Source organism: Aquarana catesbeiana, linkage group LG11 (assembly GCF_042186555.1).
Source record: "Aquarana catesbeiana isolate 2022-GZ linkage group LG11, ASM4218655v1, whole genome shotgun sequence".
NCBI classification, from domain to species: domain Eukaryota; kingdom Metazoa; phylum Chordata; class Amphibia; order Anura; family Ranidae; genus Aquarana; species Aquarana catesbeiana.
Window position 1 is genome coordinate 159,179,120 of NC_133334.1, and position 26,255 is coordinate 159,205,374.

General features: G+C 43.1%; 1 long non-coding RNA gene across 2 annotated transcripts in view; it reads right to left on the minus strand.

Annotated features, from left to right (window-relative positions):
- Window positions 1-26,255, minus strand: part of LOC141112324 (uncharacterized) — a 485,334-nt gene that overhangs the window by 176,637 nt on the left and 282,442 nt on the right. The window contains exon 8 of one of the 2 annotated variants that reach the window (XR_012236571.1): window positions 15,168-15,302. The exons of the other annotated variant lie outside the window; for it this stretch is intronic. This is a non-coding gene — a long non-coding RNA (uncharacterized lncRNA). Of the gene's footprint in view, window positions 1-15,167; window positions 15,303-26,255 lie in introns of those variants that run through there. 2 annotated transcript variants of the gene reach the window in all.

The window sequence follows — 26,255 nt, forward strand, 5'->3', positions numbered from 1 at the left end:
CCATGAGGAGTATGAGGTACAATCCATTGTTGACTCCCGTAGGTTCCGTGGGCACATACAGTACCTGGTGCATTGGAAGGGGTACGGTCCGGAGGAACACTCCTGGGTTTCATTCTCGGACATACATGCTCCTGCCCTCTTTTGTGATTTCCATAGACGTTTTCTCCTCAAGCCCAGTGTCCAGGGAGGGGTCTTTGAGGAGGGGGGTACTGTCAGGGCTGGCTCAGCCCTTCCTTCTCTGAGCTGGCCGCTCAACTGTCAGCTAATTGCCAGCTCTCATCTCTCTCCACAGTTAACCAGCTGTTGTGGATCTGCTCATCAGTTCTGCCTACTTAAAGATCTCCAGCTCACTTCATTCCTGCCTTCGCCTTGGTCACATCACAAGAAACCATCTCCTGCATTCCTGTTTAAAGACGGGCTTTGTTGACATCCCTTCTGGCTCCTTATCCTGCTTGCTGTTCCTCTACTTGAATCCCTGACTTCTGGCCTGGCTGATTACCCAATCTGTTTAATGAACTCTGGCTTGGCTGATTACCCGATCTGGTTTTTTTTTATTAATAAACAAGTGTGATTTTACTGTACTTCTGTCTCGGTCTGGTTCATGGTTTCTGACAGTAGGCGAAGGCCATGAATTCAGAAGATACAGTCAATCCACTTGTTGGTAATATTTTTTCCAGATTGGATGAGCAAGATCACCGCATGGATCTATTTCTTTTAGAATTTGATCTGTGGCCCATATCTGTATACCTCACACTCTGGCAATGTGCTGTGGCTGTCTGTTTCTCTCCTTGACTGCTGTTTTCCTGCCACCCCTTTTCCGGCTCTCCATCCATCATGGAGAGTCTTGATTTAGGAGTTAGCCAGGTGTGTCTCCGCCTCAACCCCGGGGGAGACAGCTCATTCAGGGCCACCCTCCCATTCCCTCTAAGTGGAGTGTTGGGTTATTCATTTGGGCGCTGCCAAAGGTAATGTGTGTTTATATATTCTAAAACCTGCTCTCTCTCTTGAAAGCATGAGTTTATTTGAGACTCAATTGATCTATTTATTCCATTTATTTCATATCTTTAGCCATTTTTGATGCATCCCACTCCTGATGATTGGCTGTAAACGCCATGAAACGCATAGAGTCTACACTCAGGGATGCCAGTTCAAGTTTGCCTCTATGAATTTTATCAAATGCCCTTTATGTATTAGGATTACCATGTTCACTTTGTTTGTATATCCATTCAATTTTATAATTGTGATTGCGTGTACCAATTATGTCTATTTATATAAACAGCATTTATATCAACATGATTACTACTACTTTATTATGCTTCAATGTGCATGATCTATGTATTGTATATTATGATACATTATATATTTGTTATTCATGAATTGATTTTTATGTATTGGATTGATCAGCAATTCTTTATGGCTATACAGTTTTTCCCCCTTTGGACGGTGACACTTAATTTAATTTAAGGTATCCTAGACTATCTCAGAGACATATTCATGCCTCATTTAAAGTCCCATTACCCATTTCTTCTGTTCTTCATTAATTATAGGGATGGAGACATGTTTATGTAATCTTGGGGCCAGAGGCGGCTCTAGGCTTTGTGAGGCCTTAGGCAAAACTTACACATGAGGCCCCACGGACTGGGACACTCCGTGATGAGGCCGCTATTCCTCAGGCTGTGGGCAGTATCTGATTTGTCCGTCAGCTCCTAAGCCACAGAGTCCCAGTGGGGGTAGGCGGAGCCGCCGGCGTCAACTTCAGTGATTGCGAACAGGCAAATTAGGCGGCCGCGAGGCCCCTGTGAGTGCGAGGCCTTAGGCGACTGCCTAATTTGCCTAATTAGAGAGCCGCCTCTGCTTGGGGCCCAATCAGGTCAGTTGTTTTTATGATATCATTTATTCACAGATTTATCCATTTATGTTGATTGAGTTACTTATTGTTTCGTTTTTCACGTTACCTTGGACAGTTCAACATCATTTTTATTAATACACTTAGAGCCACTGATTTTGTTTTTCGGTGTTTGCCGCAGTCTTATTCACTTTTATTATTATTTTGATAGTGCAGGAGTACCATTCACCTATAACATTTTAAGGTAAAGTTCATCCAGGGAAAATCAAATTGCCTCTCGGGGGATCAGGAAGGAATTTTTTCCTCTGCTGTAGCAAATTGGAGCATGCTTTGTTTTTTGCCTTCCTCTGGATCAACTGTGGGTAAAGGATTGTGTATATGGGATTGTATTTTGCTTTGGTTGAACTAGATGGACTTGTGTCTTTTTTCAACCTGACTAACTGTAACTATGTAACTACTATGGTCACCTCCTTATTCTATCCTTTGCTTTCTCATTCACTTTTTAAATCTCCACCTATCTACTGGCACCTTCTCCTCCCCTCTAAAGCATGCACAGATCACTCCCATCCTCACTGGACCCTACCAACCTGAACCACTTAAGACCAATCTCCTTGCTCCCATTAACCTCTAAACTAAAATGCTTAGTGTACAACCATCTTAGCTCCTTACCTCACTGAAAACAACCTTCTTCACCCCTTACAGTCTGGCTGTCTAAACTGCCCTGTCTAAGCTGCCCTACTAAAAACTCACTAGCGATTTACTAACAGCTAAATCCAATGGCCACTACTCCATACACTTACAACTAGGCCTCTCTGTGGACTTTGATACTGCTGACCACCCGTAGGGATGGGCGAACGGTTCGGCCCGAGCATAAGTTCAGGCCGAACTTTGGCTGTTCGGACGTTCAGCGAACAATGAACATGCGGTGTTCGTGGCAAATTCGAAAGCCGCAGAACACTATTAAAATCTATTAGACACTAACATGAAAAACCAAAAGTGCTCATTCTAAAGGCTTATATGCAAGTTATTGTCATAAAAAGTGTTTGGGAAGCCGGGTCTGCCCCAGGGGACATGTATCAATGCAAAAAAAAAGTTTTAAAAACGGCCCTCTTTTCGGGAGCAGTGATTTTAATAATGCTTAAAGTGAAACAATAAAAATGAAATATTTATTTAAATATCATGCCTGGGGGGTGTCTATAGTATGCCTGTAAAGTGGTACACTTTTCCCGTGTTTAGAACAATACTACAGCAAAATGACATTTCTAAAGGAAAAAAAGTCATTTAAAACTGATTGCGGCTGTAATGAATTGTCGGGTCTGGGAAATATAGATAAAACTCATTGAAAAAAATGCCACGGTTTGACTATTTAGGGGAACCCGAACCAAAAATTAAAGAAGAATTGCGTGGGGGTCCCCCCAAAATCCATACCAGGCTATTCAGGTCTGGTATGGATATTAAGGGGAACCCTGCGCCAATTTTTTTTTTTTAAATGGTGTAGGGGTCCCCCCAAAATCCATACCAGACCTTTATCCAAGCACGCAACCTGGCAGTCGCAGGAAAAGATGGGGACGAGAGAGTGTGCCCCTCCTGAACCATACCAGACCACATGCCCTCAAAATGGGGAGTGTGCTTTGGAGTAGCCCCCCAAAGCACCTTGTCCCCATGTTGATGGGGACAAGGGCCTCATCTCCACAACCCTTGCCCAGTGGTTGTGGGGGTCTGCGAGTGGGGGGCTTATCGGAATCTGAAAGCCTCCTTTAACAAGGGAACCCCCAGTTCACGTGGTGTCAGAGGGGGGGCGGGGTCACCCATTTACGTCTCCGGGTGGCCCTGCCCTCAGCTATATAACAGCTGTCACCGAGAAGAAGCGTCACTCGGTGGGAGCCATTTTTTTGGCGCAGGGTTCCCCTTAAAATCCATACCAGACCTGAAGGGCCTGGTATGGATTTTGGGGGGAACCCTACGCAATTTTTTTTTTTAATTCTTGGTTCGGGGTTCCCCTTAACATTCATATCAGATCCAAAGGGCCTGGTAATGGACTGGGGGGAGAACCTATGCTGTTTTTTTCAATGAGTTTTATCTATATTGTCGAGACCTGACAATTCATTACAGCTGCAATCAGTTTTAAATGACTTTTTTCCTTTAGAAATGCAATTTTGCTGTGGTACTGTTCTAAACACGGGAAAATTGTGTCACTTTACAGGCCTAATTTTTTTGCCTGTTCACATGTTCTGGTGCTAACCGAACCGGCGGGGGGGGTGTTCAGCTCATCCTTAACCACCCGCTCCTTCGAAATAAACTCCACTCCCTTGGCCTCCAAGATTCCGCTCTATCCTGATTCTCTTCCTATCTATCACAGCACTCCTTCAGGGTCACCCATACCGCTGTCTCCTCTTCTCCATTTTCTCTTTCTGTAGAGGTCCCCCAAGGCTCTGTTCTTGGACCCCTTCTCTTCATCTACACCTCCTCTCTTGGTCACTTGATAATCTCCCACAGCTTCCAATACCATCTCTATGCTGATGACACCCAAATCTATCTCTCTACTCCTCACCGCACCCCTTCACCCACTTCCTTAAGCTAGATCTCTCTAAAACCATCTGATAATATCACCCCTGATTGTGCCCTCCTCCATGATTTTTCCTTCAAGATCAATAATGCAACTATCAGTCCCTCCCCTCATGCCATGGTACTAGGTGTAATCTTCTGTTATACATCACATCTATGGGTAGATGATGGGAGTTAAACAGACTGGGGTAAAGCTATTTCCAATGCTGGCAGGGAGAGCGGGGGCAGGGAGAGAGAGGGGGCAGGGAGAGAGCGAAGGGGGAGAGAAGGAGGGGGGAGAGAAGAAGGTGGAGGGGGAGAAGGAGGAGGTGGAGAGAAGGAGGGGGAGAGAGAGAGCGAGTGGGGAGAAGGAGGGGGTGGAAAGAAGGAGGGGGAGAGAAGGAGGGGGAGAGAAGGAGGGGGAGAGAAGAAAGGGGGAGATGGAGGTAGAGAGAAGAAGGGGTGCGAGTGAGAAGGGGAGAAGGGGAGAAGAGAAGAAGGGTTGAGAGAAGAAGGGGGGAAAGGAGAAGGACGGGGGAGAGAGGAGGCAGGGAGAGAGCGAGAGGGGAGAGAAAGAGGGTCTGGTCACAGTGCTCACTTACTTGAGTAGTCCCCGGGGGGCTCCCAGTGACTTCTCTCAATGTGGCTGATGGCTCGTTAATCTTCCCGCCCCCACATCCCCTTCACAGATACAGCAGCACACAGGCAGGGAGAGAGGGGTGGGAGAAGGGATGTGTGTGAAGCTTAGGCATGCTGGAGGGGACAGAGCAGCGTGGACAGCTATACCTCCCAAGCTGCTTGTCACTGCACGCTGAGCCCAGCGATCGTCAGGAAGATGGAGTGGCTCAGCGGTAATCAAACGAGGGGGGCGAGAGGAGCAGGTGGATTGAACCATGGGTTTTCCGGGGGGGGGGTTGTACTCATTTCTGCGCTCCCCATGAGCGCACCAAGTTAGGAGCCAGTGCAGCGGGCGGCTACAACAGGAGTCGGGACTAATGTAGGGGGAGGAAAAGAGAAAATGGGAAGTGCCAACTTGGAGCTCAACGTCCCCTCAGGACGTTCGGGCTCCTTACACTTGTATGGGCTGTACCCCCCTGATGGCGGCCCTGCTTGTAGACTTCACCTCCATAACATCTCTAAAATGTACCCCTTTTTACCTACAGTATCTCACAAAAGTGAGTACACCCCTCACATTTTTGCAAATATTTTATTATATCTTTTCATGTGACAACACTGAAGAAATGACACTTTGCTACAATGTAAAGTAGTGAGTGTACAGCTTGTATAACAGTGTAAATTTGCCGTCCCCTCAAAATAACTCAACACACTGCCATTAATGTTTAAACCGCTGGCAACAAAAGTGAGTACACCCCTAAGTGAAAATGTCTGAATTGGGCCCAACGTGTCAATATTTTGTGTGGCCACCATTATTTTCCAGCACTGCCTTAACCCTCTTGGGCATGGAGTTAACCAGAGCTTCACAGGTTGCCACCGGAGTCCTCTTCCACTCCTCCATGATGACATCACGAGCTGGTAGATGTTGGAGACCTTGTGCTCCTCCACCTTCCGTTTGAAGATGCTCCACAGATGCTCAATAGGGTTTAGGTCTGGAGACATGCTTGGCCAGATCATCACCTTTACCCTCAGCTTCTTTAGCAAGGCAGTGGTCGTCTTGAAGGTGTATTTAGGGTCGTTATCATGTTGGAATACTGTCCTCTGGCCCAGTCCCTGAAGGGAGGGGATCATGCTCTGCTTCAGTCATAGTACATGTTGGCATTCATAGTTCCCTCAATGAACTGTAGCTCCCCAGTGCCGGAAGCACTCACGCAGCCCCAGACCATGACACTCCCGTCACAATGTTTGACTGTAGTCAAGTCACACTTGTCTTTGTACTCCTCACCTGGTTGGCGCCACACACGCTTGACACCATCTGAACCAAATAAGTTTATCTTGGTCTCATCAGCCCACAGAACATGGTTCCAGTAATCCATGTTCTTAGTCTGCTTGTCTTGAGCAAACTGTTTGCAGGCTTTCTTGTGCATCATCTTTAGAAGATGACGACAGCCATGCAAACCAATTTGATGCAGTGTGTGGCGTATGGTCTGAGCACTGACAGGCTGACCCCCCACCCCTTCAACCTCTGTACCATTGCTGGCAGCTCTCATACATCTATTTCCCAAAGACAACCTCTGGATATGACGCTGAGCAAGTGCATGCAACGTCTTTGGTCGACCATGGTGAGGCCTGTTCTGAGTTGAAACTGTCCTGTTAAACCACTGTATGGTCTTGGCCACCGTGTTGCAGCTAAGTTTCAGGGTCTTGGCAATCTCCTTGTAGCCTAGGCCATCTTTATGTAGAGTAACAATTCTTTTTTTCAGATCCTCAGAGAGTTCTTTACCATGAGGTGCCACGCTGAACTTCCAGTGAACAGTATGAGAGAGTGAGAGCGATAACACCAAATTTACCACACCTGCTCAACATTCACACCTGAGACCTTGTAACACTAACAAGTCACATGACACCGGGGAGGGAAAATGGCTTATTGGGCCCACTTTGGATATTTTCACTTAGGGGTGTACTCACTTGCCAGTGATTTATACATTAATGGCTGTGTGTTGAGTTATTTTGAGGGGACAGCAAATGTACACTGTTATACAAGCTGTACACTCACTACTTTAAATTGTAGCAAAGTGTAATTTCTTCAGCGTTGTCACATGAAAAGATATGATAAAATATTTACAAAAATGTGAGGGGTGTACTCACTTTTGTGAGATATTGTAATGAAACTACCAAGCTACTCATTCACACCCTTGTTATCTCTTGCCTTGTCTATTGCAACTCCCTTCTCATAGGCTTACCTCTCCATAGGCTATCCCCTCTTCAGTCTATCATGAATGCTGCTGCTAGACTCATCAATCTTACCAACCACTCAGTATCTGCCTCCCCTCTCTACCAATCCCATCACTGGCTTCTGATTGGCCAACAAATTGAATTCAAAATACTAACAACTTACAAAGCAATTCACAACTCTGCCCCAAGCTACATTGCCAATCTTGTCTCCAAATATCACCCAAACCATCCTCTTCACTCCTCTGAAGACTCCCTGCTCTCAAGCTCTCATGTCAATTCCTCCCATGCTCATCTCCAGGACTTCTCCAAAGCCTCTTTCCTCCTCTGGAACTTTCTACCTCATTCTGTCCAGCTATCTCCTACTCTGGCTGCCTTTAGGCTATCCCTGAAAACTCATCTATCACACTTCCAACTAACTAAACTTGTATCACTTTCATATGCTCATCCCCCACAGCTTTAGCCTTTTGTACTACTTTCCCCACCCTATTAGATTGTAAGCTCTTCTGAGCAGGACTCTCTTAACCCTCTAGCATTTTATTGTACTGTAACTGTACTGTCTCCCTTTATATTGTAAAATGCTGCACAAACTGTTGGCACTATATAAATCATAATTATATATATCATTTTTCATTTTTATTTTTTGTGATTACATGTGCTCAGCAGTTTGCTATTGACTCTGTACTCTTTGCCCTAAAGCGGAACTAAACCCTCCTATAATTTTCAGGCAAGGAAGCTGCCATCTTAGCCTCTATTTGATCTGCAACTGCTATGGTGCTACACATGTGATCATTATGACACCAGTCATTTGATGGTTTGACAGTTTGGTTGAAAGTACAAGTAAATGTGATGGTTAGCATTCCCAGCCTACCAGGAATGTTTTTTGAAACTGTTAAATTAATGGGATTAGTTCTGATTTAAACTCTGTGATATTGACAGTCTGCATTTATTATTTAACCTTGACATTTTCACATCTGTTGTTATTTAGGTGTCATTGTTTCTCTTCTATTTTTTTTAGCTTAGAATTTTACTTTCTCAATGCTGTTATTTAGATGTCTTTCTGCTATTTTGAACTAAAGCTCAGGTTATGTTTTTTTTCCAATTCCAGATCAAAACACATTTTATCTGCTTTGCTCCTAATGAAATATATGGCATATCCAGATTTTCAAAGTAGAATAGAATTATCAATTTGAAACTGATCACGGAGACAGAGTTTTAACATCAACCTGTATGTCGACATGTACTGAAAAGGGCTGGTAATTAAGCCATCCAAATTATTCAGGATCCTGGCCAGTGAAAGCCCTGGTCATTTAATAAGACACATAAACAAACCCTCACATCCTAAAAATAAAGACATAGATTCTAAATGTTTATTATCTGTACAAAACTGGCTAGGGAAGAATATTCTCCCACCCATAGCAGTATATCTTAGGCCTATCTGCACTTCCACACATCCATCCAGCTTCATTATAATGAATCAATATTCGTTTCGTCCTAAGGGTTATTGACATATTTTAAAATAAAAGCCTACCCTTCAGCAACTGCTTTCATTACAGGTAATTTGTCTTGTCAGTGAGCAGTGAATATTATGCCAGTGCTGTCACGGCCTGTCAGCTTTTAAAGATTCCCTCCTCATGGTTACAACTGTAAATAATTTTAAGGGAAAATATTGAAAAATCGATAGCTGCTTCCTGTAGACTGTCACAAACAAATCAATCAGAGCATCTTGGACTGCAGGGTTAGGAGGCACTGAGAGTATATACAGTTCTTGCCTAGGCTTCCTTTTTTGTGAATCCCTCAGAGTAATAGTGTGTCATCATAACCACAACATTTTATCAGCTTAGACTCTACATATAAGGCTGGATGCTAAAATATAGTCATCTGCCAAATTCTAAACTAGTTTATACTTTCAATAAGCTATAAAGTGACAGACTGGCTTCCTAAAGGTCAATGAGTGGCATTACTCTGTAATCTCTAAGCAAATTGCTTTGATCTTTCCTCTCATGCTTAACAATGATTATTCTTAGATCATTTTTAAACTAGAATATAAGTATATATACATTATAGCAATGAAGTGGAAGCAGGGATAAATCTAGGGCTGCATGGGTATGTAGGTGAACAGTAGGCATGCCCATCAATCATTACCTTTGAATCTTACCGATCATACACTGAAACTGTATATATACAATACATCCTACACTGATATTCAATATGTACAGTTGAATCCTAGTTTGTTAGTTTGCCATGCATGTCAAAAAAACGCTTCCACCTCTAAGCCCACCCCTGTGTGTGTGCAAAACAACATCTCCAACCTGTAATGTATGGAGATGTGCACACAGCAGTAAGATGCAGGGCTCTATGATGTCAGTGTACCGACTTCCAACCATCAAAAGGAGGGAGATATTTGCATCTCATCTCAGTGTTAGCCGATAATGCTTTGTCCGTGCTGCAGCCCTTCCCTCTTCCCCTCTTGCCTGCCACATTTTGACTTCAGTTCCAGGAAGAAGCCAGAATCAGTTCTCAGATTGAAAGCACACATGTGAGTTTTTTTTCTTTATGTTTACTTCAGGGAGGGGGAGAAGGAGGTTCTGCAGCAGCAGAGACAGTCATAGATTCATACTTTTAGTGCAGTGATGGAGGAAGAGGGGAACAAGACCAACCACCAAGATCTCTTATCTATTCATGTTGTCATGTATTTACTCTGACACTATTACCTAACCTGGAACTATACCACCCTAACATGACACTACCACCCTAACCTGGCACAACCACCTAACCTGGCACTACCACCTAGCCTACCACTTAACCTGGCTCTACCACCCTAACCTGGCACTACCCCCTAACCTGGCACTACCACCTAGCCTGCCACTACCTCCTAGCCTACCACTACCACCTAACATGCCACTATCACCTAACCTGGCACTACCTCCTAGCCTGCTACTACCACCTAACCTGACACTATCACCTAATCTGGCACTACCACCTAGCCTGCACTACCTCCTAGCCTGCCACTACCACCTAGCCTTCCACTACAACCTAACTTGGCACTTAAACCTAACCTGGCACTACCACCTAGCCTGCCAACTACCACCTAACCTGGCACTGCTGTATATCACCTAACTTGGCACTAAAAACTAACCTGGCTCCATATCACTGTCACCTGGCTCTATATCACCCTAACCTGGCACTATATCACCTTAACAATATCACCCTAACTTGGCACTATATCACCTAACCTGGCACTATATCACTTAACCTGGTACTATATCACCTAACCTGGCACTATATCATCTGACAGTATACTACCCTAACATCACTTGACGTCGACATGTGGTGCGCTGCCTGTCTGCCTGGGGGGGTGCCAGATATAGGATCCAACCTGGGTGCCAATTTTGAAAACCATTTATGATTTTCCTGTCAGTTCACAATTATGCGCCACTTTGTATTGGTCTATCACATAAAATCCCAATAAAATACATTTACGTTTTTGGTTGTAACATGACAAAATGTGGAAAATTTCAAGGTGTGTGTGTGTGTATATATATATATATATATATATATATATATATACACACACACACACAGTATTTCACAGTACACAGTGAGTACACCCCTCACATTTTTGTCAATATTTTATTATATCTTTTTATGTGACAACACTGAAGAAATGACACTTTGCTACAATGTAAAGTTGTGAGTGTACAGCTTGTATAACAGTGTACATTTGCTGTCCTCTCAAAATAACTCAACACACAGCCATTAATGTCTAAACCGCTGGCAACAAAAGTGAGTACACCCCTAAGTGAAAAATGTCCAAATTGGGCCTAAAGTGTCAATATTTAGTGGGCCAGCAATATTTTCTAGCACTGCCTTAACCCTCTTGGGCATGGAGTTTACCAGAGCTTCACAGGTTGCCAATGGAGTCGTCTTCTATCCTCCATGATGACATCACAAGCTGGTGGATGTTAGAGACCTTGCGTTCCTGCACCTTCCATTTGAGGATGCCCACAGATGCTCAATAGGGTTTAGGTCTGGAGACATGCTTGGCCAGTTCATCACCTTTACCCTTAGCTTCTTTAGCAAAGCAGTGATCTTCTTGGAGGTGTATTTGGGGTCGCTATCATGTTGGAATTCTGCCCTGCGGCCCAGTCTCCAAAGGGAGGGGATCATGCTCTGCTTCAGTCACAGTACATGTTGGCATTCATGGTTCCCTCAATGAACTGTAGCTCCCCAGTTCCAGCAGCACTCATGCAGCCCCAGAACATGACACTCCCACAACCATGCTTGACTGTAGGCAAGACACCCTTATCTTTGTACTCCTCACCTGTTTGTTGCCACACATGCTTGACACCATCTTAACCAAATAAGTTTATCTTGATCTCATCAGACCACAGGACATGGTTCCAGTAATCCATGTCCTTAGTCTGCTTGTTTTCAGCAAACTGTTTGCTGGCTTTCTTGTGCATCATCTTTAGAAGAGACTTCCTTCTGGGATGACAGCCATGCAGACCAATTTTTAAGCAGTGTGTGGTGTATGGTCTGAGCACTGACAGGCTGACCCCCACCCCTTCAACCTCTGCAGCAATGCTGGCAGCACTCATACGTCTATTTCCCAAAGACAACCTCTAGCTATGACTCTGAGCACGTGCACTCAACTTCTTTGATCGACCATGGTGAGGCCTGTTCTGAGTGGAATCTGTCCTGTTAAACCGCTGTATCAACTTGGCCACCATGCTGCAGCTCAGTTTCAGGGTATTGGTAATCTTCTTATAGCCTAGGCCATCTTTATGTAGAGCAACAATTCTTTTTTTCAGATCCTCAGAGAGTTCTTTGCCATGAGGTGCCATGTTGAACTGCCAGTGAACAGTATGAGAGAGTGAGAGCCATAACACCAAATTTAACACACCTGCTCCCCATTCACACTTGAGACCTTGTAACACTAACGAGTCACATGACACCGGGGAGGGAAAATGGCTAATTGGGCCCAATTTGGATATTTTCACTTAATGGTGTACATGTACGTTTGTTGCCAGCGGTTTAGACATTAATGGCTGTGTGTTGAGTTAATTTGAGGGGACAGCAAATTTACACTGTTATACGAGCTGTACACTCACTACTTTACATTGTAGCAAAGTGTCATTTCTTCAGTGTTTTCACATGAAAAAATATAATAAAATATTTACAAAAAAGTGAGGAGTGTACTCACTTTTGTGATATACTGTATATATAATCATTTTTATAGTTGCCCCCCCTACTTTTGTCCCTGTTTCCTCATGTGCCCCCCTAAATATGAAAGCTTGAGACACCACTGTGCTTTAGTGTATGATCAGTGCCCTGATTACATGTCTTGTTGTCCCCTGCGAGGAGATGTCACTGATTGTCTCTCCTCGCCACACACTCTGTCAGTGTGAGCCGATGAGAGATGATTACCAGCACTTCCTATATTTACATGTGACCGGCTGTGATTGGACACAGCCAATCACATGGTTAAATAGCCGCGTCAGCGGCTCTTTACAGAGATCGGGATTGCACCATGTCTTAGCAACATGGCGCGGCTGTGATCGCTGCACTTTGCGGCCCACAGGGGGGTGGCCGTTCAGTTGCGGCATCATATGACGTCCATCCAAAATGAGAGCCGCACTGTCCCTCCGTCATTTGATGGTGGACGGGTGGCGACTGGTTAATATTAATTGGACCCTGGGCAAATATTTTCTTGAGCCGCACTAAACCCCCACCACCACCACCACCACACACACTCTGAGACACACAATAAATAGTAGCTAGACTCAAAATCAGTTTACTGAAGCAGATCTGGCAGCAATTGTCATAGGTTACAGCATATCATTTCCACTAGCTGACTGGTTTCTAGAGGTTACAGCACATATTACGGCTCACTGATTAGTTGCTAGAGGTTACTACACATCATTTCGGCTCACTGATTGGTTGCTAGAGGTTACTGCACATTATTACTACTCACTGATTGGTTGTTATAGGTTACTGCTTATCATTACCATTTACTGATTGGCTGAGAGGTGTCAGGGAACAGAACAACTGTTGCAGCCCTGCAGTGTATTAGATTAATCAACAATCCTGTCCACCTCCTACTCAAAAAAAATCACTGGTCAGGAAATAGGCATCCCGACACCCACAAACCACCATATTATGGACCCATGTGACATTCATAAAGTCAATGTATCTAAAAAATATATATATTATTCTAAAATTAAACTTTATTAGAAATGCAATTTTCCAAATATATTAAAGTACAAAACACACCTTACACCTTCCCAGTTAATAAAGACAACATATTAAAAACACATTTTGGGTAATAATGGCTAAAAATTGTACATACCTAGAATGGGATCATCATAATTTAATACATTGAGAGTCCTGTTATGTATAGGTAGCCCAATCCAGGCATATGCTCCTACCACAAGCAAATTGAATCATGAAAAAAGAGTCATGCAAAAAATCAGTGCATAAATAACTCTTGGGTTTGTTAGCACTAGTAGTCCTTCTCACAACTGAAACTTATTTCCACAAAAGTACCGCTTGACAATTACTATATTTGCAAGGGTACTCCTTTTTTTTTACCTTGATTTTACACAGACAAGCAGACTTTGTGAGTAGGCTTGGATAAACATATGGCTTTTTAAGCAAATGCTTTAGCAGAATATCGTAAAGGTGTTATAATACACCAGCTGGTTCAAACAACTTTAAAGAAGTGAAGAGGTTCATGCAAACAGACTTGATTCCTTTACCACCACCAAGCTTGCAAAGGATGTCCCATTGCACTGTATTTGCATATACATATAGGTTAACATAGGCTTATGCAGAATATTAGAGCAGCATTGGAATGCACAAATCAGCTCAAGCAGCCTGGATACAATAAGTAAGCCTATGCACAGTAAAGTAGCAAAGTGCAATTGGTCTTTAATTACTCCCCACCTTAGGGCTTAGTATGTTAGGCAGGAGGAGGAAGAGCAGTGTTAGCAAAGCCAAATTTCCACACGGTCTCAACATGTTAAACAACAAGTTCTCTGCTCTTACCACCTGAAGCACTGCACACTAATGATGCTAATTTTCCCAGTGATCATGGCAACAAGCCACTGCTTAACTCGGTGTGCTGATAGCTCTCCTCCGCACATACACTGCTGTTTTTAGCCTATAAAAACTTTCCAGTCACCTGGGCACTGTGTGCAGCGCTAGATATCTGCTGCTGAGCTTCCCGCTGTCACGTGTCAGTCTCTCTCCACACAAACTGCTGGCAGCTGCTTTGGGCCCCACAGCAATGACTGGGCCCAGGGCAGGTGGCCCTTTTGACCCATGTTAAAGACAGCCCTGGTGAAGGTGAACTTCTAAATATTGCAATACCTTCACCCATGTACAATTACTTCAAGGCCTTCACAGTACATTTTTTTTCTGCAGTTAATGTGAATTTTTTTCCTACATTGGGATGCATTATTAAAAAGGTTAACAGCAGATATTTGATAGACTGAAAAGCACTACATAAAATAACTTTTTTTAGGCACACAATGGCTTAGCCAGATGTCATTTAGATGTTGAAGTGTGCATTCCAAAGATACATTTGTTATATTAGCATATGTACACCATTGTCTGAAAACTCCTGACTATGCTAATTGCAGGTGTATAATAATTACCATGAAGTTATGTTTGTTCACGTCCTTTAGATGAACTGTTGTTTGCATCTGTCCTTTGGTAAATTAGCCCTACTTTTTATTTTTAATTAACAATTAGTAAAATCCTTAAGGGAAGAGAAGGGGGAGAAGGAGGGACTTTGTGATTCCCACGCTGGATATAAGACACATATAGCAATAAAATTGAGTATTTATTTAAATATCATTAAAAATAACCCCAAAGTTAAAAAAAAATCAAAAGTCCATAAAATTTTAAATATCATTTAAACAGAAAGTGGCAATAAGCCATGAGACATGGTGTAGTAATCTTGATTGCATAGTTCCAGAGCCCCAACACGTTTCAATGAATTAAGTCTTCCTCAGGGGTATGGCAGTTGTTAGCATATCAGAAGGATCTCTAAAATACTCTAAAAAGTAAGTATATAAAGGAAAGGGTGCAATAATCAATTCATTGTGTCAAAAACTGATAAAAGACTATCAAAGTGCACTTTCATAATCATACTTTACAAACATCCCATATTATGCTGGAGGTCCACAAAGAAAGAGGACAACAATGCCATGCACCGGAAACCATGGGGGTAATTTACTATAGCGCTGGATGGAAATAATGTTTAGAGCATGATATGGTTGCCTAAATGGTACTGAAATATGCGGTATATGATTTGCTTTTAAACTGTGAAAAAATGATTTCTACACTGAAATATCCTTAAAAGTCTGAGAAGAGATAAATTCCTCATCTCTGTACAAATAGGTGCCAGCAAAACTGAGCATGCCCAGACATGCATACTACTCTTATTATAACTCCCATGGCTTTTTTACAGGGTGCTATAGTAAATACCAAAATTAGCGCTGGGCTAAAATGTGTTTGAGAGTCAAAATCCATGCTATATAGTCCAATGCAAGTTTCAGCCATTGATTCTAATGGTACCATTGTCACTTCCCAAAATAAATACTTTTTGTGTTGACAGGAAATGTATCTTTCTCTGAAATAAATTTTCCTTGCAACAATATTGCTTCTTCTTCATCTATTTTGTTTTTATGAATGCTAGAATGTGGAATGTTTTGATGTTTTGGTAAAATATATTTTTTCTCTGTCACTTTCACTTGTTACTCTCCATCTCACAAAAATCTTTACCCAAACTCACACAGGTGTCTTTACAAACCACAAACAATACCATTGCCGATGCAAATTTAAAATGAATCACAATTTTGTGTGTTTTTTATTATTTCTAAATAATCATAATTTGAGCCCAAAAAATATATGTGTACCAACATCAGAAATCAAAATGTAATTCCCAAAAATCAGAGGGTAACATCACTATTCTACACTCACTCACCAAAAACCACCAAATATCACAGAATAAATCAAGAAGAATAACTCTTGACTAACGTAAGTCCACCACCTATATGTTCAAAGAAATGCAGTATATGTGTATTTATGTGTAGGAGGTTTCCACATGTGGCAGCTCTGTGGCTTAGAGGTTTTAGCATCTCTGAGGATCTCGGTTTGAATCCCGAACATGCCGCTTCATGTAGAGAAGTTGTCTTATCTCCCTATGTTGTTACACATAACACCTGACTCAGATCCTAAAATTATAAATTATGTCCAAAAGTAGTATGTATGTGTAGGAGGGTTCCGTCGCCATTGTAAATCTTGCCAGATACACTATCTAGCCAAAAGTATTGGGACACCTGCCTTTACACACACAAACTTTAATGGCAGCCCAGTCTTAGTCTGTAAGGTTAAAATGTGATTTGGCCCACCCTTTGCAGCTTCTGGGAAGGCTGTCCACGAGGTTTAGTGTGTCTATGGGAATGTTTGACCATTATTCCAGGAGCACATTTGTGAGGCCAAGCACTGATGTTGGGTGAGAAGGCCTGGCTCGCAGTCTTTGCTCTAATTCAGCCAAAATGTGTTCTATCGGGTTGAGGTCAGGACTCTGTGCAAGCCAGTCAATTTCCTCCACCCCAAACTCCCTCATCCATGTCTTTATGGACCTTGCTTTGTGCACTGGTGTGCAGTCATGTTGGAACAGGAAGGGGCAATCCCCAAACTGTTCCAACAAAGTTTGGAGCATGAAATTGTCCAAAATGCCTTGGTATGCTGATGCCTTAAGAGTTCCCTTCACTGGAACTAAGAGGCCAAACCCAACCCCTGAAAAACAACCCCACATCATAATCCCCCTCCACCAAATGATTTGGACCAATGCACAAAGCAAGGTCCATAAAGACATGGATGAGTGGGTTTGGGGTGGAGGAACTTGACTGGCCTGCACAGAGTCCTGACCTCAACACAACAGAACACCTTGGGGATTAATTAGAGCAGAGACTGTAAGCCAGGCCTTGTAGTCCAACATCAGTGCCTGACCTCACAAATGCACTTCTGGAAGAATGGTCAAACATTCCCATAGACACACTCCTAAATCTTGTGGACAGCCTTCCCAGAAGAGTTAAACCTGTTATAGCTTCAAAGGGTGGGCCAAACCAATATTGAACCCTATGGACTAAGACTGGGATGCCATTACAGTTCATGTGCGTATAAAGACAGGTGTCCCAATACTTAGGACAATAAATTGTATATTGCTTGTGACACTGAGCATGGCTATGCACTTAGGGCTGGTTCACACTACATGTGTGAGGCTGCACACTGGCTAAGTCAGTAGCAATTCCATCTAGCAGCACTGGGGTTGCTGGTTCAATTCCCCAACATGCTAATGCTTGTTTTGGATTTCTCACCACAATCCAAAGACATACTGGCATTTTATCCTGTCCTGTCGAAATAGTCTCTAATCTAAGAAAGTTAGTTTTGGACTTTAGATTGGAAGCTCATTGCAGCCAGGGACTGTCTAATGTTAATGTTTGTTAGCACTAATCATGCCCAGGGAAGTGGACATTTAAAATTGTAGGGTTTACACTGCACACGAACATATGCTTAGAAAACTGTTGCTTTATTTATGTGCATGCAAATGGACTTCGATCTTGTCAGAAACCATGAAATCAGACAGAGACAGAAGTACAGTTAAATCACACTTGTTTAATAATAAAAGTAAAAAGAACAAACGTAGTCAAAACATAACCAAAGTTCAGTAACCGGAATGAATAGTCAGCCAAGCCAGAAGTCAGGGATCAAAGTAATGGAACAGCAAACAGGATCCAAATCGCATACCAAATCGGCGGCAATTACACCATCTTAATCGGTGCGGCACTGCAATTTCCAAAAGTAGTTTCTGTACTACTTTGGGCGACTTTGGGGTGCGATTTCCATTGAGATCTGTGCAGAAACCTCTACAGATGTCTCTGAAATTCCCCACACAGTCGGAACTGACATGTGGGAATCAAATTGTGCGAGTTCAGCTGAACTCGCACGATTTCCTCCCACTGTCAGTGTGAACCAGGGCTCAAACTGGGCGTTTGTCTTTGTAATTTACCTCCTGCAATCCCAGGGACAACATTTCTTATCAAACTCCCTTAAACCCATCCAAAAATGGAACTTCTGCTTTAAATGAAGGTGACCCCCTGACATGCCACATTTGGCATGTCATTTTTTTTTGGGGGGGGAGCGGATACCCTCTTTTTAGGGGTATCCAGCTCCCAGTTCCTCCCGGGGCTCCGGGGAGCCGGAAGGAGGTTCACCTCTCCCCCTCCCTCCATTCAATCTTCTGGGACACGTCACAGGTCCCAGAAGATTGCCCGGCCAATCACAGCATGCAGTGCGGCTCACGCATGTGCAGTGCATGCCCAGCTGTGAAGCCACAGCCGGGCACCCACAATCACAATGCCGTTACCAAGGAGAGGAAGGAGAGAGGAGCAGGGATTTGTTCGCCCACATCGCTGGACTGTGGGACAGGTGAGAGTCCGATTATTAAAAGTCAGCAGCTACACTTTTTGTAGCTGCTCACTTTTACATGGGTGGGACTCCGCTTTAAGTTTGCCTTCAAATATCCTTTTATGTAGAAATATAGATTCACATATCTGCAAATAAACAAAAATAAAAAATTCTAATCATGGTTGCGATCAAATATTCGCAGCTGCGATCAAAAGAGCGTGGTTTCACCTGACCCACAAATGAGTCATTGTAATTACCCAGAAGTTCCCGTGCTGGTCAGGATCTCCAGCTAGGTGGACATGATGAGGTCCCTCTTTAGCAAACAGGAGGTGCTGCTCATTTGCTGGGTAAGTGTAGGATATGTACTTGTGCTTACTCAATGTGGGGGTGGGGTTCATTGATTTGTTTATTTGGCATCACCACACATTTGCTTCTGGCCCATGTGCACACAATATTTCCTGCATTTGTTCTGCTGATGTAAATCAGTAAGTACTATGCAAATATCAATGAGATATCCTTTTATTAACAAACAAAATATATATATATATATATATATATATATATATATATATATATATATATATATGTATATATACAGTATAATATGTCTTGTTTCACACTTGGGTGACTTTTCCAGAAAATTTGGACCTCCGAGTTGTATGACAAGTTGTACCCCATGATTCCCAATGATAACCATTCATATCTGTGCTACTTCAAGTCACACCACCCCCAAAGTAGTCTCTGTACTACTTTGGGGTGACTTTCATGCGACTTGAGGTACATAGGTCGCTATATTACACAGGCATTCCCAGAAGTTGGGGCCAATTTGCAGTAGCAAATTGGCACCAAAATAGTGTGACTTTCAGGTTGCAGCAGTGTGAATGAGATTTATGGCTAACACCTTTGAATTAGGCCCTATTGTCACTTGTGCATCCTGAAAGTGGGGCAATTTCGTCCCTACACTACCTTGGTTTGACTTAGATGCGATTTGAGGTCCATACACCACAAGATTACATAGGCATTGCGTCAAGTCACGGCAAAGCTTTTCCTAATTTAAGGTTGCACAAGTGCAAATGGGGCCTAATTCAAAGGTGTTATCAATTAATCTCATTAGGTTACTTTTACACTTGGGTGACTTTTTATGCAGCTTTGCACCTCAGAGTCACATGAAAACTTGCCCCCCGTGATTTCCATTCATATCTATGCAACTTCACCCATGTTCACATAGCTCTGAATTGACATGTCAAATTGCAGGCCAAATCGGCGCCTATTGACTGCAATGGAACTGTCCGAATTGGTGCGACGCCACAACGATTCCCAAAAGTAGTTCCTGCACTACTTTGGGCGACTTCAGGGGGCAATTTCTTACCTCCCAACTTTTTTGAGATGGGTATAAGGGACACCTATTAGCAAAAGTATGTAGGCATAGGACACACCTCCTAAAACACCTTCTTAAAGGAGAACTATTAAAAAATATATATATATATATTAGTTAAACCACTAAGTGCTTTTTTTTTTACCAATAATATTCCTTTAGATTGGCTTTGGAAATTTACAAACAAAGCAATTTAGAAATTAGATGAAATGTTTAGCGCTGGGAAACCCTTTTTGAAAGATAAAAAGTGCATCTTATATACAACTATACAGATCAGAGCAAAATGAGGGAAAATGAGGAGGAAAGAGGGACAGAGGGACTTTGTTCCAAATCAGGGACAGTTGGGACCTATGTGATTTCACTAGACATCTGTGCAGGAAAGTGCACTGATGTCTCTGAAATCACTCACAAAGTCGGGCTGAGGACCCTTTCACACGTGTGTGACTTTGGATATCAGAGTCGCATGACAAGTCATACCCCATGATTTTCAGTGAATACCATTCGTATCTGTGTGATTTCAAGTCACACTGACTTCAAAGTAGTCCCTGTACTACTTTGGTCCCACTTTGATGCGAGTTGAGGTCCATAGACCTCAAGTTTACACAGGCATTCCCTGGAATCGCAGCAAAATTGTGGGAAAATTTCGCACCTTTCCCTGCGACTCCTGCATCCATAGACCTCAACATTACACAGGCATTGCTTAAAGTTGCATCAAAATCGCGCAACTTTCAGGTCGTAAAAGTGTGCAAGGGGCCTAAGTCATTGTGCTGAGTACTGTTATACCTAGAATATAAAGTAGTCCCACCATCAAACACTAGTAAATGTATGTTCTCAATATAATTATGCTCAAATGGCTCAAAATCACACAGATGGTATCACCTACTGAAAGCTTGCATCATACTCAGCAGCATATGCTGAAAAGAGGCGAAGTCACATCAGCATAAGCATGGTTGTTACTATAATATTAATGCCTGAAATGCAAAACATTATTGTATAGAATCAAAAATTAGTAAATGTATTTTCTCTTCAGGTTTGTGCTCAGCTCTGTAGCATAGTGGTATCCCCCTGCTACCATCAAAGGGTCAAGCCATTAGTTCAAATACCACTCATGGTATCACCTTCTGAAAACGTGCATTGTACTCAGCAGCTTAATTCACATCAGTTTGTTCCATAATTTTAATTCTTCAAATGCATGCAATGGTATGTAATTATTCAATAATATTATGGTGTGGAATTCCAAAAATCACGGAAAAAAAAAAACATTGTAGGGTCCCCCCCAGCACATGCCAGGCCCTTCGGGTCTGGTATGAACTTTAAGGGGAACTCTGCAAAAAAAAAAAAAATGAAATGCAAAAAAAAAAAAAATTGACGTGGGGCAGACCCTCAAAAATCCATACCAGACCCCTATTATTATTTATTATTATACAGGATTTATATAGCGCCAACAGTTTACGCGGTGCTTTAAAATATAAAAGGGAGACAATACCGTTATAATACAGTAAAATACAAGAGGATTAAGAGGGCCCTGCTCAGAAGAGCTTACAATCTAATGGTGGGAAAGATGGTACAAAAGTTTGTAGCTGTGGGGAATGAGCTGATGGATGTGGTAAAAAATTAGTTGGAGACATGATAAGCTTCCCTGAAGAGACGAGTTTTCAGGGATCGCCTGAAGGTAGCAAGAGTAGGGGATAGCCGGACAGGTTGAGGTAGCGAGTTCCAGAGGATGGGAGAGGCTCTGGAGAAATTCTGGAGAGGAGCATGGGAGGAGGAGATGAGAGAGCTTGAGAGTAGGAGGTCTTGAGAAAAGCGGAGATGACGGTTTGGGTGATATTTGGAGACAAGGTTGGTGATGTAGCTTGGGGCAGAGTTGTGAATGGCTTTGTATGTTGTGGTTAGTATTTTGAATTTAATTTGCTAGGTGATTGGGAGCCAGTGTAGGGATTGGAGGAGAGGGTTGGCAGACACTGAGCGATTGGTAAGGTGGATAAGTCTGGCAGCAGCATTCATGATTGACTGAAGAGGGGATAGCCTATGGAGAGGCAGACCAATCAGAAGGGAGTTGCAATAGTCAAGGCGAGAGATAACGAGGGAGTGAATGAGGAGCTTGGTGGTTTGGACTTGAGGCTGAAATGACAAGTCAGAGTCTAGGATTACACCTAGTATGCATGCAGCCTGGATGTCAGGATAGGGGGGCGAGCGAGAACCCCTCCTCCTGAACCATACCAGGCCACATGCCCTCAACATGGGGAGGGTGCTGTGGGGTCTCCCCCAAAGCACCTTGTCCGCATGTTGATGGGGACAAGGACCTCTTCCCGACAACCCTGGCCGGTGGTTCTTGGGGGTTTGCAGGCAGGGGGCTTATCAGAATCTGGAAGTCCCCTTTAACAAGGGGGCCCCCAGATCCTACTCCCCTATGTGAATGGGTATGGGGTACATCATACCCCTACCCGTTCACCAAAAATAGCAATGAAATGTAAAAAAAAAAAAGCCAGTTTTTGACAAGTCTTTTATTGTAAAATAGCTCCAAGCCATCTTCTTCTCTGAGCCGTATTCTCCTGCTGCTGTCTCTCCCACCGCCAGTTACCCGCTAATAAAAAAAGAGATGGCTCAGGGAGAAGACAGCTCAGGGAGAGGATGGTGGTGGGAGAGACAGCGGCAGGAGAAGACGGCTCAGGAAAGAAGGCTGCTCGCAGCTATTTTACAATAAAGGACCTGTCAAAAACCAGCTATTTTTTTTTTTGCATTTCACTGCTTTTTTGGTGAAGGGGTAGGGGTACGGTGTACCCCATACCCATTCACATAGGGGGGGCAGGATCGTGGGGCCCTTTGTTAAAAGAGGCTTCCAGATTCTGATAAGCCCTCCTCCTGCAGACCCCAACAACCACCAGCCAGGAAGAGGAAGAGGGAAGAGGCCCTTGTCCCCATCAACATGGGGACAAGGCGCTTTGGGAGGGACCCCAAAGCACCCTCCCCATGTTGAGGGCATGTGGCCTGGCACAGTTCAGGAGGGGGGGTGCTCCCTCATCCCCCCTATCCTGACCTCCAGGCTGAATGCTCGGATAAGGGTCTGGTATGGATTTTGGGGGGACCCTACACCAATTTTTAAATCATTTTGATGTTGAGTTCCCCTTAAAATCCATACCAGACTAGAAAGGCCTGGTTTGGACTGGGGGGGACCCTACGCCATTGTTTCAAAAAAAATTTAGAATAGCCAATACCCCATCAGCATGAGCATGGTTGTTTCCATAATATTAATGGCTCATTTGCTAAACATTATTGTATAGAATTTAAAAACATCAAACACTAGTAAATGTATTTTCTATCTATGCTTGTGCTAAGCCAAATAGGCTAGTGGTCTGAAAATAGGTGAATGCCAATTATTAAAGCAGCATATGCTGAAAATAGGCGAATACCAATTAGCCAATGCCCTTTAGTTTGGTTGATGCTATTATATTAACTCTTCAAATTCATGCAATGGTATGTAAGTATAAGTATTCAATAATATTATGGTATGGATTTGGAAACAGCACACACTAGTTAATGGGCAGTTTACATTTTTTTGTTTATTTTAATTTGCTTGTGCACTGGAAAAATAAACATAGCTTGTGGGTGGTAAGTTGGCTGGGATTTGAACTCATAAATTGAGTACTTTGGAGACATCTGAGCAGACCACAAAGCCATTGTGCTAAATACACTGAGACCTGCATAATAGTGTAGTATGATTAAAGAATGAACATAAACAGTTACCGCTTTATAGTCACCTAAATAAAAAAATAAATAAAAAAACATGAAAAAAACAACATACAACAACAAATAGGTAACCTAAATGTTCAATACATGTAACTTTACAGAATAGCAAACATTACTCTGTAATAGGGATGAGCCGAACACCCCCCTGTTCGGTTCGCACCAGAACTTGGCATAAAACAGAAACAGGCATAAAATTTGTTCGAACACGTGAACATGGGACACGAACATGAATAATCAAAAGTGCTAATTTTTAATGCTTAAAGTGAAAAATTAAAAGTGTAATATTCCTTTAAATTTCGCACCTGGGGGGTGTCTATAGTATGCTTGTAAAGGGGTGCATGTTTCCCATGTTTTGAACAGTCTGACAGCAAAATTACATTTCAAAGGAAAAAAAGTCATTTAAAACTACTCGCGGCTATTAATGAATTGCCGGTCTGACAATACACATAAAAGTTAATTGATAAAAACGGCATGGGAATTTCCCACAGGGGAACCCTGAACCAAAATTTAAAAAAAAAATGGCGTGGGGGTCCCCCTAAATTCCATACTAGGCCCTTATCCGAGCATGCAACCTTATCCGAGCCGCAGGAAAAGAGGGGGGACGAGAGAGCGCCCCCCCTGAACCCTACCAGGCTACATGCCATCAATATTGGGAGGGTGTTATGGGGTAGCCCCCCAAAACACCTTGTCCCCATGTTGATGGGGACAAGGGCCTCATCCTCACAACCCTTGCCCGGTGGTTGTGGGGGTCTACGGGTGGGGGGCTTATCGGAATCTGGAAGCCCCCTTTAACAAGGGGACCCCCAGTTCCCGGTCCTCCCCCCTGTGTGAAATGGTAAGGGGGTAGTACCCCTACCATTTCACAAAAAAACTGTCAAAAATGTTAAAAATGACAAGAGACAGTTTTTGACAATTCCTTTATTTAAGTGCTTCTTCTTTCTTCTATCTTCTATCTTCTTTCTTCTATCTTCTTTCTTCTTTCTTCTATCTTCTATCTTCCTTCGGTTTCTTCCTCCATCTTCTGGTTCTTCTGGTTCTTCCTCTGGTGTACTCGTCCGGCATCTTCCTCCGTGGCGTCTTCTTCCCTTCTGCTCCTCGGGCCGTTCCGCATCCATGATAGCATGGAGGGAGGCTCCCGCTGTGTGACGCTTCTCCTCTTCTGACGGTTCTTAAATAACAGGGGGCGGAGCCACCCAGTGACCCCGCCCCCTCTGACGCACAGGGACTTGATGGGGACTTCCCTGTGGCATTCCCCGTGACATCAGAAGGGGGCGGGGTTACGTAACGGGTGACTTTTAAAGGGTGTTCCGCGGCTTTCGAATTTGCTGTGAACGCCCCAAGTTGTTCGCTGTTGGGCGAACTGGTGAAAAGCCGATGTTCGAGTTGAACATGAGTTCGACTCGAACTCGAAGCTCATCCCTACTCTGTAATAATCATTCATAACTGCATTCGTTAGCAAAAGAAGGAAAAAAACTAGGATTACTAATTGCAATATACATCAATAGATGCACACGAGGTAGAGCACATCTCATATAAAAATGTTTCTTTCACATACATGGATCATGGTTGCAGTGCAGTGCCATATAATAACTTAGTAGAAATTGGCACATCCGGAAACAGCGACGCCATGGCCGCCATGATGGACAAGGGTGGCACACATTAAGACAGAAAGATGGAGAAAATCCCCACCAGCCTGTCAAGGAAAGCAAATGATCCATCAAGAAGATGGACATGTTCAAAACCTGAATTAGCCCCCCCTGGTTGTGATGATGTAATTTCTGGCGCAGTTTGTTGCTTGGAGCTGACGGCTGGGAATATTGGTGACACCTGTCTCCTACTTTCACACCATTTACCCTTACTGGACAGAGGATCACCTATATTTAGGCCCCTAACACCATTCGAGAAGCTATACTTTAAAACGACCCCTCAACACCACCCGATTTTCACCATATACTCTGTGTTGCTTGTACTGCATGGATGGCCTGGGAAAGGGATCTCTCTCTGTCTGACTCACGAGAGGAATGAGAACAAATACATTTTAACATACACAAAGAATGGGTAAATGTCTCTACCCAAAAAAAGGGGGAAAAGTTCAAGCACATTGGTTTTAAACCCCTGCTCTTTTACACAAATTATGACCAGAAATCCTTGAGACCTGCTGGAGATGTAAGAATGACCATGGAATGGTATTACACATACATGGTGGTTGTGCCCATGCCTAAAAACCTATTGGTCCGAGGTACATCATATGATTTTACACATAACTACCTCTAACTTAGAATATACCCCATCTCAATTCCTCCTTACCACACACAACCTACTTTAAAATGGTTGTAAAGACAGAAGGTTTCTTATCTTAATGCATTCTATGCAAAACCACTGCACAGAGCAGGTAAGTATAAAATGTTT